Source organism: Bufo bufo, chromosome 1 (genome assembly GCF_905171765.1).
Source record: "Bufo bufo chromosome 1, aBufBuf1.1, whole genome shotgun sequence".
Classification (NCBI taxonomy): Eukaryota; Metazoa; Chordata; class Amphibia; order Anura; family Bufonidae; genus Bufo; species Bufo bufo.
The window spans coordinates 498332554-498346331 of NC_053389.1; the positions used below are offsets into that span (position 1 = coordinate 498332554).

Sequence of the window (13778 nt, forward strand, 5' to 3'; positions counted from 1 at the left end):
TTTGTTCCTTCTTAAGTTCTCACCAGTGGAGAACTTTTTGTTCCTTCTTAAGTTCTAGGGATTCAATAATTTTTCTGCATTTCCTACATAACATTATTAAATAGCAATAAATCTACTACACATTGAGGGAAACACGAAGACCTTATAACTCATTTATTTTTATACTATTTCTCACTTCATTTGTAGCATCTCCCATTGTGTATGTAATCAAAACCTCATATAGTTGCCTCACAATAGGACCTTTTTTTTATAGAAAGTCAGCTGTTTTTGAAATGTAGACGGTAGTATAAATTTCCTGTGAAGATCTACATTGGCTCGATCAAACCCATAATTCCAGATCCTCCTTTTTTTATTGAAATGCGCTATCCAGGGAAGGTTTTTAGAAAGCAGGGGCGTAACTACCATAGCGGCAGACCATGCGACTGCTATGGGGCCCAGGGCAAGAGGGAGCCCAGTTGGGATCATCTCCTCTTCTACTGGGGGTGAAAACTTGGTCAGGACTCTACCCTCTAGTCCAGGGGTACTCAACTAGTTTTAATAAAGGTCCAAATACCTGGGTCTGCAGTCAGGTGAAGGTCCGAGCTGAATGCCAACAGTAAAGATGAACCCCCCCATTAGTGCCCCCAGTAATAATAATGCCCCCATTAGTGCCCCCAGTAATAATAATGCCCCCATTAGTTCCCCCAGTAAGAATAATGCCCCATTAGTGCCCCCAGCAAGAATAATGCCTCCATTAGTGCCCCAAGTAAGAATAATGCCCCCATTAGTGCCCCCAGTAAGAATAATGCCCCCTTTAGTGCCCCCAGTAAGAATAATGCCTCCATTAGTGCCCCCGGTAAGAATAATGCCCCCATTAGTTCCCCCAGTAAGAATAATGCCCCCATTAGTGCCCCCAGCAAGAATAATGCCCCCATTAGTTCCCCCAATAAGAATAATGCCCCCATTACTGTCCCCAGTAAGAATAATGCCCCCATTAGTGCCCCCACTAAGAATAATGCCCCCATTAGTGCCCCCAATAAGAATAAAACCCAGATTAGTACCCCCAATAAGAATAACACGCCGATTAGTGCCCCCAGTAAGAATAATGCCCCCATTAGTGCCCCCCAGTAAGAATAATGCCCCTATTAGTGCCCCCAATAAGAATAATGCCCCCATCTCTGCTTTTGCAAAAAAAATAAAAAAAATTACCTCCTCCATTTGTTGGCGCTGCAGTGAACACTCTCTGTTGACTGGAAGCTGAGGACGGGACCTGCTCTCCAGTGTGATGACGTCTCGGAGCTCCTGTCCTGAGCTTCCAGTTGGTGCGTTCCCTACTACGCGAGCAAACGGAGGAGGTAAGTTCTTTTTTTTAATTCTTTTTTTTATTAACAGAAGTGGCGGTGGAGGTAAAGGCTGTACTAATGAGTGCTTTGCAATGGAAGCGCTCATTAGTAACAGTCCATACAGAAAAATTGCGGGTATAAAGAAATTACCTGCACTGGCAGGGCCACTAAAATATTGGCCTTGCCGGTGAGATACTGGCCGGGTGGCAACAGAACAGACATATGTATTTTTGTTCCACATCCAACTTCTATTATTGGTGGATTGGATGCAGACCCCTTCATTTCAATGGGGCCACAAAAGATGCAGACAGTACACAGTGTGCAATCTACATCTTTTGCAGCCCCACTGAAATAAAGGGGTCCGCAGCCAATCCACCAATAATGGAAGTTGGATGTGGAACAAAAATACATATGTCTGTTCTGCGGCTAGGGTTGCAACCCGGCCAGTATCTCACCGGCAAGGCCGATATTTTAGTGGTCCTGGACACTGGCCCAGGACACTGACACTGTGGAGTCCTTTCCTGCAGTCAGTGATGTGTTCACGCTTGTCTGTACCCCTCAGTCCCCTCCCCCCCCCCAAACTGTGGACTTTATTCCATTGGTGGCAGTGGTGATGTCCAGCCTCTTCTCCAGCAGCACGTAAGTGTCCTTTGAAGCTCCCTTACGTGCCGCTGCTGCAGGAGAGGAGGGACTGAGCCGCTGAGAGAGACAGCTTCCTCCACGTGCATGCGCCGGAAGAAAGCGCTGAGAGAGACAAGTTACCTGAATGTGGAGGAACCTGTCTCTTTCAGCACGCTCATCCCCTTCCATCCGGCGCCTGCATGGGGAGGAGCTTGTGCCCCAGCTCTTTCCGGCGCGCTGTCAAATTAGGAAGCTTGGACCGCGTATTTGGACCGCGGTCCGCCAGTTGAGTATCCCTGCTCTAGTCTCAAGGAACTTTTAGCAAACGAGGCCCAAGTGTCATTTAAAGGGGTTTAGGCAGGAACCCTTCTGTCCTGTGTGAAGGGGCCTGGTTTGATCCCTGTTATGGGGCCCTTACTTCTCTATGTACGCCACTGTTAGAAAGGTCTTAATAAAATTGTTACTTTTTCCAATGCACTCAACATAAAGTTTGTGCACTATTTCCACACTTTATGCTCGGTCCTTCGCCTGCTTAGGTGGTGCCACTATGTATGATATGTCACCTTGCTGATGCGTACACAAAAAGCAGTAGAAGACTGGGGAGAAAAAAGTAAGGTGAGTACCGTATATTGAATATTATAGTATTTATTATTTATTTCTCCCTGAAAACCTGGCGTATAATATTTTTACACTGTATGTAAGTAAAGCACCAAATAACAAAAATTCGGATACCAATAACTAATGAACAGAGGTATTAATTGCTAAATCAGCATAACCGATACCAAGTAAACACAAACCTAAAGACATTTTATTATCTCTATACGGAGGTTTGTGTTCACTTGGTATCGGTTATGGTATACTGTATGTAAGTGTTGAAAACTAAAATTCATTTCCCATTCAGGTAGATGGTTTTGAGCAGTTCCTTATGTTCAGTATAGCTGCCAGTATGGGGAGCTCTAACGTGCTATCTGCCAGAATGCTTCATCTTTAGCTTCTCACACTCCCCAGCACACATGCTTTTAGTCTGATGCAATCCTTTGTCTGTTCAGCAGAGTAGGCACTTCCACTTGGCTCTGACTCGTCTCCCCATCCACATCTGATTGTGGTACAAGAATCTACCTTTGGATGTACTGCCTGGTCATCCCTGTTGGACTAACTACGCTGCTTCAGGATCCAGGTAACACCTTGCTTTCACCCTCAGCATCTATGTATCTGGATGGGTGCTATGTAGAAATAGGAAATAATGGCTTATATCATATTTATTAACCTGATTACAAGCAGAGATGAGGAGCTGACGTCTATATAGAGTGTCCTTGGCTGCTGTAGAGTTATGTTCCCTCAATGAAGGCGGCAATTGATCATGTGAGATGTCTAAGCCTTGCTGTCAGCTCTATATAAACAGCAGCAATTTCACATCCCATGAATGGATGCTGGGCTGAACTGTCCTTCAGTGGTTCATTGTAGGGTACCAGGACTTGTACTGTAAGTCACTGGTCACATCCTTCATATATTGGGTATTTTTGCCCCAGAAGCTGTATGAGATTTCTTTCACTCCCCCCTTTATTTTATAACTATTAATATTTATACATGGAACGCTTATACAATGGGATTATGGCGATTTGACCCAGAACACAGACTGCTAGGTTGTGATGTCTGAGGCTATAGGCATATGATGATGATGATGAACATCATGGAGGGAATTGTGCCTGTCCTCTAACATAAGATACACATACAGCTATATAACTGGCATGCATGTTAATGGCTGGTGGGTGATGTGTCATTCGTTGGAGTCACATAATTATGATGCATGTGGTGATAATGAGTGGTGCCCTTTAATGTGCTGCTATCACATGATGCTGCTGGAGGTGAGACTGACCTCCCAGGCACAATGCCATGAATATGCAGGTGTCCCCAGGCATATGTCCCTGCAGCTATTCATATGTGACATTAGCAGCATTCTGTACCCATTTTTCTATTATATAATGAAGGCAGCTGTGGTTTAACGTATGAAGGCTGCTAGGAAGTGACGCTTCAGGAAGGCAAGTTTCTATCTACCATAATCCTCTCAGATCCCACACCATAATCCGAGGTACAGATCCAGGGCAGAACATGCGGGGTGGCTTCAGTAATCTGTGTGTTTAACAACACTCATTCACATATGTGTACAGGGTGGTCTTCTCAAAGAGGTGGTCTTTTGGGAGCTATTAATTACTGAACTCTGGGAGCTATTAATTACAATGTAGTCACTTTTCCTCATAGACAGTGCTCATTCATCAGGTCCCTTGTGTTCTAGATCAGCGCCATTTCTATATTCTAAGGCTGCTTCTGGTACTGAGGAAGACATCCATCCGTGCCTGTCCATTTACTGAGAAGGCAGTCTGCAAAATGCTAATTTATTTCTAGTTATTTTATTCATTTATACAATATTTATTACATAGTACATAGCGCTGTACAGAGATTTTCATCACTCCCATTCAGTACATGTTCCCGCTGGGGCTGCTCACAATCTTAATTCTGAACCAAACTATCAGTTGGTGCTGAGCGAATTGATTCGTATGAATCAAATTTGTTCATAAATCGGCATGCTTGCGTAGCGAGGGGCTGGCCCCGCTGCTCTAGAGACTCCCCCTACAACTTGATTGAGAAGGCTGCAAACCAAAGCTGCGCAGATGCCAACTGTGCATGTGCCGCTAAGCTTCCGGGTGTACCCCGATGTAAGCAATGCATGCACAATCACCATCTGCACTGCTCAGGTAGCAGCAGCAGAACCTCTGCCACTCAAAGCAACGGCACAAGCGCAAGATTGACAGGGCCAAGAGGTGTCCATCTCTGTCAATCAAAGAGGAGGGAGGAGTCCCCTCGCTGCTCAAGGAGGCAGATTTTTTTTAAGGAATTTGCTCATCACCACTATCAGTATGTCTTTGGAGTGTGCAAGGAAAGCGGAGTACCTGAAGGAAACCCACGCAAAATCGGGGAGAACATACAAACTCCATGCAGATGTTGTCTTTGGTCGCTGTATCTTCATTCACTACTTGCCAGTGCTGTTTGTGTGCCTAGTTCTGTTGGAAGACAACTGCACAGTCATGTATACAAGTATATACAAATAGATACAAAAGTATAAAATGGTGGTCCCAAGTCTTAAACAGGATACGGAATAAGTGTCTGATCAGTGGGGTTCTGAACACTGGCACCCCTGCCAATCATGAGAACATGAATATGCTTTTTAGGTATATTCTCACTGTGGATTACCTATAATGTGTTTATTTTACTGTACTACAGTGGGATGCGAAAGTTTGGGCAACCTTGTTATCGTCATGATTTTCCTGTATAAATCATTGGTTGTTACGATAAAAAATGTCAGTTAAATATATCATATAGGAGACACACACAGTGATATTTGAGAAGTGAAATGAAGTTTATTGGATTTACAGAAAGTGTGCTATAATTGTTTAAACAAAATTAGGCAGGTGCATACATTTGGGCACTGTTGTCATTTTATTGATTCCAAAACCTTTAGAACTAATTATTGGAACTCAAATTGGCTTTGGACCTACATACACAGGTGAATCCAATTATGAGAAAGAGTATTTAAGGGGGTCAATTGTAAGTTCCCCTCCTATTTTAATTTTCTCTGAAGAGTAGCAACATGGGGGTCTCAAAACAACTCTCAAATGACCTGAAGACAAAGATTGTTCACCATCATGGTTTAGGGGAAGGATACAGAAAGCTGTCTCAGAGAGAAGTGGCAGACCAAGAAAAATCTCGGATAGACAGAAGCGACGAATGGTGAGAACAGTCAGAGTCAACCCACAGACCAGCACCAAAGACCTACAACATCATCTTGCTGCAGATGGAGTCACTGTACATCGTTCAACCATTCGGCGCACTTTACACAAGGAGATGCTGTATGCGAGAATGATGCAGAGGAAGCCTTTTCTCCGCCCACAGCACAAAAAGTGCCGCTTGCGGTGGGCTAAAGCACATTTGGACAAGCCAGCTTCATTTTGGAATAAGGTGCTGTGGACTGATGAAACTAAAATTTAGTTATTTGGCCATAACAAGGGGCGTTATGCATGGAGGAAAAAGAACACAGCATTCCAAGAAAAACACCTGCTACCTACAGTAAAATATGGTGGTGGTTCCATCATGCTGTGGGGCTGTATGGCCAGTGCAGGGACTGGGAATCTTGTCAAAGTTGAGGGACGCATGGATTCCACTCAGTATCAGCAGATTCTGGAGACCAATGTCCAGGAATCAGTGACAAAGCTGAAGCTGCGCCGGGGCTGGATCTTTCAACAAGACAACGACCCTAAACACTGCTCAAAATCCACTAAGGCATTTATTCAGAGGAACAAGTACAACGTTCTGGAATGGCCATCTCAGTCCCCAGACCGGAATATAATTGAAAATCTGTGGTGTGACTTAGAGAGCTGTCCATGCTCGGAAGCCATTAAACCTGAATGAACTAAAGATGTTTTGTAAAGAGGAATGGTCCAAAATACCTTCAACCAGAATCCAGACTCTCATTGGAACCTACAGGAAGCGTTTAGAGGCTGTAATTTCTGCAAAAGGAGGATCTACTAAATATTGATTTCATTTCTTTTTGTGGTGCCCAAATTTATGCACCTGCCTAATTTTGTTTAAACAATTATAGCACACTTTCTGTAAATCCAATAAACTTCATTTCACTTCTCAAATATCACTGTGTGTGTCTCCTATATGATATATTTAACTGACATTTTTTATCATAACAACCATGATTTATACAGGACAATTAACAAGGTTGCCCAAACTTTCGCATCCCACTGTATATAGTTGTTTCTCAATCTATTCACATATCACTGCTCTGCTTTTTAGCATAGTAATATTGTTAGCAAATTATTCCAGCATGTCGACTATATGATCTGTATCTATAGGTATCTAATTAGGCTACTTTCACACTAGCGGCACGGACCTCCGGCAGGTTGTTCCGTCAGGTGAACAGTTTGACGGATCCGTCCTGCCGCTAGTGACCGTGTGCCCCCGGACTGCCGCTCCGTCCCCATTGACTATAATGGGGGTGGAGTTCCGGCACGGCAGAGTGTGGCGAGAGGCTGCCGGAATAAAACTACGAATTGTCTGACATTTATTCCGGCAGCCCTCTCGCTGTGCGCTGCCGTGCCTCGACGGAACTTCGCCCCCATTATAGTCTTCGGGGACAGAGCGGCAGTCCGGGGGCACACGGTCACTAGCCGCAGGACGGATCCGGCAGGCTGTTCACCCAACGGAACAGCCTGCCGGAGGTCCGTGCGGCTAGTGTGAAAGTAGCCTTAGTGTAGGAAATAGGTTTAAGTCTAGTTACGGGTTTGTTGGGGGTTCTTTATCCATTATAAACCTCTTCTGGTCCATTCAGATAGTCTTAATATAATCAGGTTGTGTTGTATCAAAGCAGCTTAGTCTAGGTTCACACTGTGTTCAAACTTGAATAGGAAGGAGCCGTTCCACTGAAGTAAAAGGGAAGGCTGAGATGTAATCACACCCGCTTAATGTGCCGGCGAGCAGGTAAACAATGAAGAGTGCAGCCTTCTCTTCAAACAGCTGATCGGTGGGGTGCCGGGAGTAAGACACCCGCCGATTTGACATTGAAGACCTATCCTAAGGATCGGTCATCAACAGTGGCGTCTCTAGCTTTCAAATTTTGGGGGGGCACACTGGGGCCAGGACAAAAGTAGCGGGGGCAGCCATAACAACGATACATTTACACAAGTATGCTTAGAAATGCTGCGATACTATACCCAATACCTAAAACCGTAACAGGGAAGAAAAGTCCTGTTTGTGGTTTAAAAAAAAAAAACAATCACTCAGATTTCAACATGTCCTAGTTGCCTGTGGATGACACTTTTATATGGAGGGGGATCTGTGGATGACACTGCTATGGGGGGGATCTGTGGATGACACTATTATGGAGGGGGATCTGTGGATGACACATACTGTATATAGCATCTTATGCTATATGTGTCATCCACAGATCCCCTCCCTATAACAGTGTCATCCACAGATCCCCCTCCCTATAACAGTGTCATCCACAGATCCCCCTCCCTATAACAGTGTCATCCACAGATCCCCTTCCCTATAACAGTTTCATCCACAGATCTCCCTCCCCGCCGCTTACAGGAGTGTACATTTGACATTTCTAAACTGTAATCCATATCCTGCAGTAACTTTAACTTTAAATCAGGATTCAGTGGCCACTCATCTCTACTAGTACCTTAACCTTACACCACTCAGCTAGCTTCGGTAACAGGGCCAGGCTACAGCCTAAATGCACTGCCTGTTAGTTGTTACCGAGCGAGCGCTGATTTCTGCAGGTCAGAGGATACGGATTACAGTTTAGAAGAAATATACACTCCTGTGAGCGGTCCAGACCAGTGGCGGATCCAGAGCCTGGTCTCGGGAGGGGCACTTCCAGATTATTTTCTGTCCGCCACCACAGAACAAGGGTGCTTATAGAACAGACTACACAGTGTAGAGGTATACTGTATATTGTGTGGCACAGTGTATGCTATATGTGTATAACATAAACATATTTCACATGAAAACTTACAATTACTTGGCTTGACCCTTGGGGACACCACTTCAACACTTGGCTGGGGGTCTCAGCGGAGCTGATGTTGTGTTTTATCCTAATGAGAAAGATTTCATAATAAGGATTTGGAGAAGGGGCATAGGGATAGCAGAGCAGGAAGAGGCTGGTGCTGCTACTAGGGGGTCATACCATGGGGGAGTAATAAATCCCACCATTATGCCCCCCCCCCCCCCCCCAGTAGAAATAATTCTCCTTATAATGTGACAATGCAAAAAATACCCCCTTGTAATGCCTCCAGTTGAGCTAATGTCCCCATAATGTGCCAGTATAAAATACCCCTATATAGTGCCCCCAGTAAATGCCCCCATTGTGCTCCTCTCTCCCCTTCCTCCTTGTGCCCCCCATAATGTACCAGTATAAAATGCCCCATATATAGTGCCCCAGTAGATGCCCTCAGTGTCCCCCATAATTTGCAAGTATAAAATACCCCTTCTTAGTGCCCCCCGTAGATGACTCCATAGTACTCCTCTCCCCCGTTCCCCATAGTACCCACCATAATGTGTCCCAGTATAAAATGCTACTGTACAGAGCCCCCCATATAAAATACCAATTCATTGTGGCCTCATTAGATGCCTCTATAGTGCCCACCAATAATGCGCCAGTAATAAGTGCCCCCAATAACGTGCCAGTAATAAGTGCCCCCAATCACGTGCCAGTAACAAGAGCCCCCCCATCACATGCCAGTAACAAGAGCCCCCCAATGTGCCAGTAATAAGAGCCCAGCCCCCAATCATGTGCCAGTAACAAGAGCCCCATCATGTGCCAGTAATAAGAGCCCCCCCAATGTGCCAGTAACAAGTGCTCCCCATCATGTGCCAGTAATAAGCCCCCTATCATGTGCCAGTAAAAATCCCCCCATCATGTGTCAGTAATAAACCCCCCCATCATGTGCCAGTAATAAGCCTCCCATCATGTGCCAGTAATAAGCCTCCCATCATGTGCCAGTAATAAGCCCCCATCATGTGCCAGTAATAAGCCCCCATCATGTGCCAGTAATAAGCCCCCCATCATGTGCCAGTAATAAGCCCCCATCATGTGCCAGTAATAGGCCCCCCATCATGTGCCAGTAATAAACCCCCCATCATGTGCCAGTAATAAGCCTCCCATCATGTGCCAGTAATAAGCCCCCCCATCATATGCCAGTAATAAACCCCCCCATCATGTGCCAGCAATAAGCCCCCCATCATGTGCCATTAATAAGCCCCCATCATGTGCCAGTAAGAAGCCCCCCCATCATGTGCCAGTAAGAAGCCCCCCATCATGTGCCAGTAAGAAGCCCCACCATCATGTGCCAGTAATAAGCCCCCCATCATGTGCCAGTAATAAGCCCCCATCATGTGCCAGTAATAAGCCCCCCATAATGTGCCAGTAATAAGCCCCCCATCATGTGCTAGTAATAATCCCCCCATCATGTGCCAGTAATAAGCCCCCCCAATGTGCCAGTAACAAGAGCCCCCCTAATGTGCCTGTAAAACTATTGTAAAAAAAAACACTTATACTTACCTCCATGTCAGCGATGCGATGCAGGCCTCTTCCGGCCTGTGTCCCGCGCTGTATCGCTCAGGCGGCGCGATGACGTCATTGCGCCGCCTGGCCCGGCCTCTGATAGGCTGCAGGCACTAGGCCGGCAGCCTATCAGAGGAAGGGGAAGGGACACGCCTCTCCCTCCCCTGCTCCGCCGCAGCACAGGCAGATGACTATGGAGATGAGCGCAATAGAAGCGCTCATCTCCCTGTGCCCGGCTGCGGCCGCTCAGTTGGGGGGGCATTTTAGTTGGGAGGGCACATGGGGGGGCACAGCGTGATGTAGGGTGGGCCGCGGCCCAATCTGGCCCCCCCCTTGGCGACGTCACTGGTCATCGATATGAATAAAGGGGACAACCTCTTTAAAGCCCTTTTACACTGCTAAATAGAGCAGGCAGTTGTCGAGAAGTAAGCTTTCCTTCACTGCAGTCATCTGCTCGTCAGTGAAGGAGACCGCTCATTTACATGCAGCGATCTCCTCCACAGTCTGAATGCATATGCTATAGTGCGTCCCCATACAGAAGCATTGTTTGCAGGCAGCAGAGGCTGTATAGACAGCACAATTTGCTGCCAGCAAACTGTGAATTAGGTGACTGCACAAATGATGTTATTACCAGTTTTTCTCATTCATTGTGTAATCGGCGGCAACTTTACATCAGCAGATTATCGCTAACGGGCATTCCTGCAAATTCCTAATTAGAGATTATCTGCCTGATGCTAGGGCAGTGTAAAGGGGCCTTTAAATTCAGAACCATTAAAATTGTCAAACATGTCTTCCCGATGTATGCAATTGTATGTGTATGTCGGGAGGATGTCCCAGCGTAGGGGCACATTTATTAAGACGGCATTTTAGACGCCGGTCTTAATAAAGCCCTAAGCTGGAGGTGGTTCCACCGAAGTTATGAAGAGGGGCCGACCTCTACATAATTTCGGCGGATCCTCTGCCAATTGTAAATGTAAGACAGCTTCCGAGCTGTCTTATATTTAGACCTTTTTCTACGCCTGAAACTGGCTTAGAAAATGATTAATGAGATGGGCTTACCGGTTGTTTTGCTGCAATCTGGGCTGCAATATAGGCATATTTCAGCTTAATAAATGACCCCCTAAATGTAAACATAATGGTAACATAGCCTATATAGAAAACAGAAAGCCATTTAGCTTTACATGCATTGTTGTTATTATAATTGTATGAAAGCAGGAAGCAGCACTTAAACTATTTTACGTATGGCGGGCTTTGTGACCGCAAAACTTTTACAAAGGAAGTGGCAGCGCTCTCTGTGATACCATCTACATGCTGTTTCCAATTCATTTCTCGAGAAAGGAATAGAACTAAGCACATTTCCCATTTTGAAACACATTTCTGTTTACATTTCTGGCAGGAACACAATGAACGTTGCTTCACCTATGCTGCGGACTTATATTTAGAGGCAATGAAAGGGTAATAACAGTATAGGGTGTGCTCTAAACCACATGCTACAATTATACAAACCGGATTCCAAAAAAGTTAGGACACTAAACAAATTGTGAATAAAAACTGAATGCAATGATGTGGAGATGGCAAATGTCAATATTTTATTTGTAATAGAACGTAGATGACAGATCAAACGTTTAATCCGAGTAAATGTATCATTTTAAAGGAAAAATACGTTGATTCAAAATTTCACGGTGTCAACAAATCCCCAAAAAGTTGGAACAAGTAGCAATAAGAGGCTGGAAAAAGTAAATTTGAGCATAAAGAAGAGCTGGAAGACCAATTAACACTAATTAGGTCAATTGGCAACATGATTGGGTATAAAAAGAGCTTCTCAGAGTGGCAGTGTCTCTCAGAAGCCAAGATGGGAAGAGGATCACCAATTCCCACAATGTTGCGCAGAAAGATAGTGGAGCAATATCAGAAAGGTGTTACCCAGCGAAAAATTGCAGACTTTGCATCTATCATCATCAACTGTGCATAACATCATCCGAAGATTCAGAGAATCTGGAACAATCTCTGTGCGTAAGGGTCAAGGCCGTAAAACCATACTGGATGCTCGTGATCTCCGGGCCCTTAAACAACACTGCACCACAAACAGGAATGCTACTGTAAAGGAAATCACAGAATGGGCTCAGGAATACTTCCAGAAACCATTGTCAGTGAACACAATCCACCGTGCCATCCGCCGTTGCCAGCTGAAACTCTACAGTGCAAAGAAGAAGCCATTTCTAAGCAAGATCCACAAGCTCAGGCGTTTTCACTGGGCCGGGGATCATTTAAAATAGAGTGTGGCAAAATGGAAGACTGTTCTGTGGTCAGACGAGTCACGATTCAAAGTTCTTTTTGGAAATCTGGGGCGCCATGTCATCCGGATCAAAGAGGACAAGGACAACCCAAGTTGTTATCAACGCTCAGTTCAGAAGCCTGCATCTCTGATGGTATGGGGTTGCATGAGTGCGTGTGGCATGGGCAGCTTGCATGTCTGGAAAGGCACCATCAATGCACAAAAATATATTCAGGTTCTAGAACAACATATGCTCCCATCCAGACGTCATCTCTTTCAGGGAAGACCCTGCATTTTTCAACAAGATAATGCCAGACCACATTCTGCATCAATCACAACATCATGGCTGCGTAGGAGAAGGATCCGGGTACTGAAATGGCCAGTCTGCAGTCCAGATCTTTCACCTATAGAGAACATTTGGCGCATCATAAAGAGGAAGGTGCAACAAAGAAGGCCCAAGACGATTGAACAGTTAGATGCCTGTATTAGACAAGAATGGGAGAGCATTCCTATTTCTAAACTTGAGAAACTGGTCTCCTCGGTCCCCAGACGTCTGTTGAGTGTTGTAAGAAGAAGGGGAGATGCCACACAGTGGTGAAAATGGCCTTGTCCCAACTTTTTGGGGATTTGTTGACACCATGAAATTCTGATTCAACATATTTTTCCCTTAAAATGGTCCATTTTCTCAGTTTAAACTTTTGTTCCGTGATTTATATTCTATTCTGAATAAAATATTAGAAGTTGGCACCTCCACATCATTGCATTCAGTTTTTATTCACGATTTGTATAGTGTCCCAACTTTTTTGGAATCCGGTTTGTAGATCTTTGTAGAAAGAAATGGGGTGAGTTGTAAGTTTTTAAAGGGGTTTTGCAGTTTGCATCAACATCCTTTAACATAATCATTTTGTAATGTATTTCTTTTACCTTTATTGCTCCTGTTCTGGGCTGTGGTCACATGACCATGTCTATGCAACTCTTTATTTCCTGTGATGTTATGTACATGGGCCTGTCCTGATAGTGGAGTGTCTATGTAACTAGTTGGGTGGAAGGAGCTATAAACTACAGTATGTCACAAAAGTGAGTCCACCCCTCACATTTTTGTAAATATATTATTATGTTTTTTCAAGGGACAACACTGAAGATATGACACTTTGATACAATGTAAAGTAGTCGTTGTACAGCTTGTATAACAGTGTAAATGTGTTGTGCCCTCAAAATAACTCACACAGCCATTAATGTCTAAACTGCTGGCAACAAAAGTGAGAACACTGTAAGTGAAAATGGCCAAATTGTGCCCAATTAACCATTTTCCCTCCCCAATGTCATGTGACTCATTAGTGTTACACGGTCTCAGGTGTGAATGGGGAGCAGGTGTGTTAAATTTGGTGTTATCGCTCTCACACTCTCTCATACTGGTCACTGGAAGTTC

The 13778-nt window shown here is 44.8% G+C and overlaps 1 protein-coding gene across 1 annotated transcript in view; it reads left to right on the top strand.

Moving 5' to 3' along the window:
- The first annotated feature begins 2987 nt into the window (after positions 1-2987).
- SLC38A1 (solute carrier family 38 member 1) overlaps positions 2988-13778 on the top strand; it is a 136908-nt gene continuing 126117 nt past the window's right edge. Inside the window, exon 1 of the mRNA XM_040410588.1 lies at positions 2988-3120. The gene's annotated coding sequence lies outside the window, so the exon portion shown is untranslated. The remainder of the gene's footprint in view (positions 3121-13778) is intronic.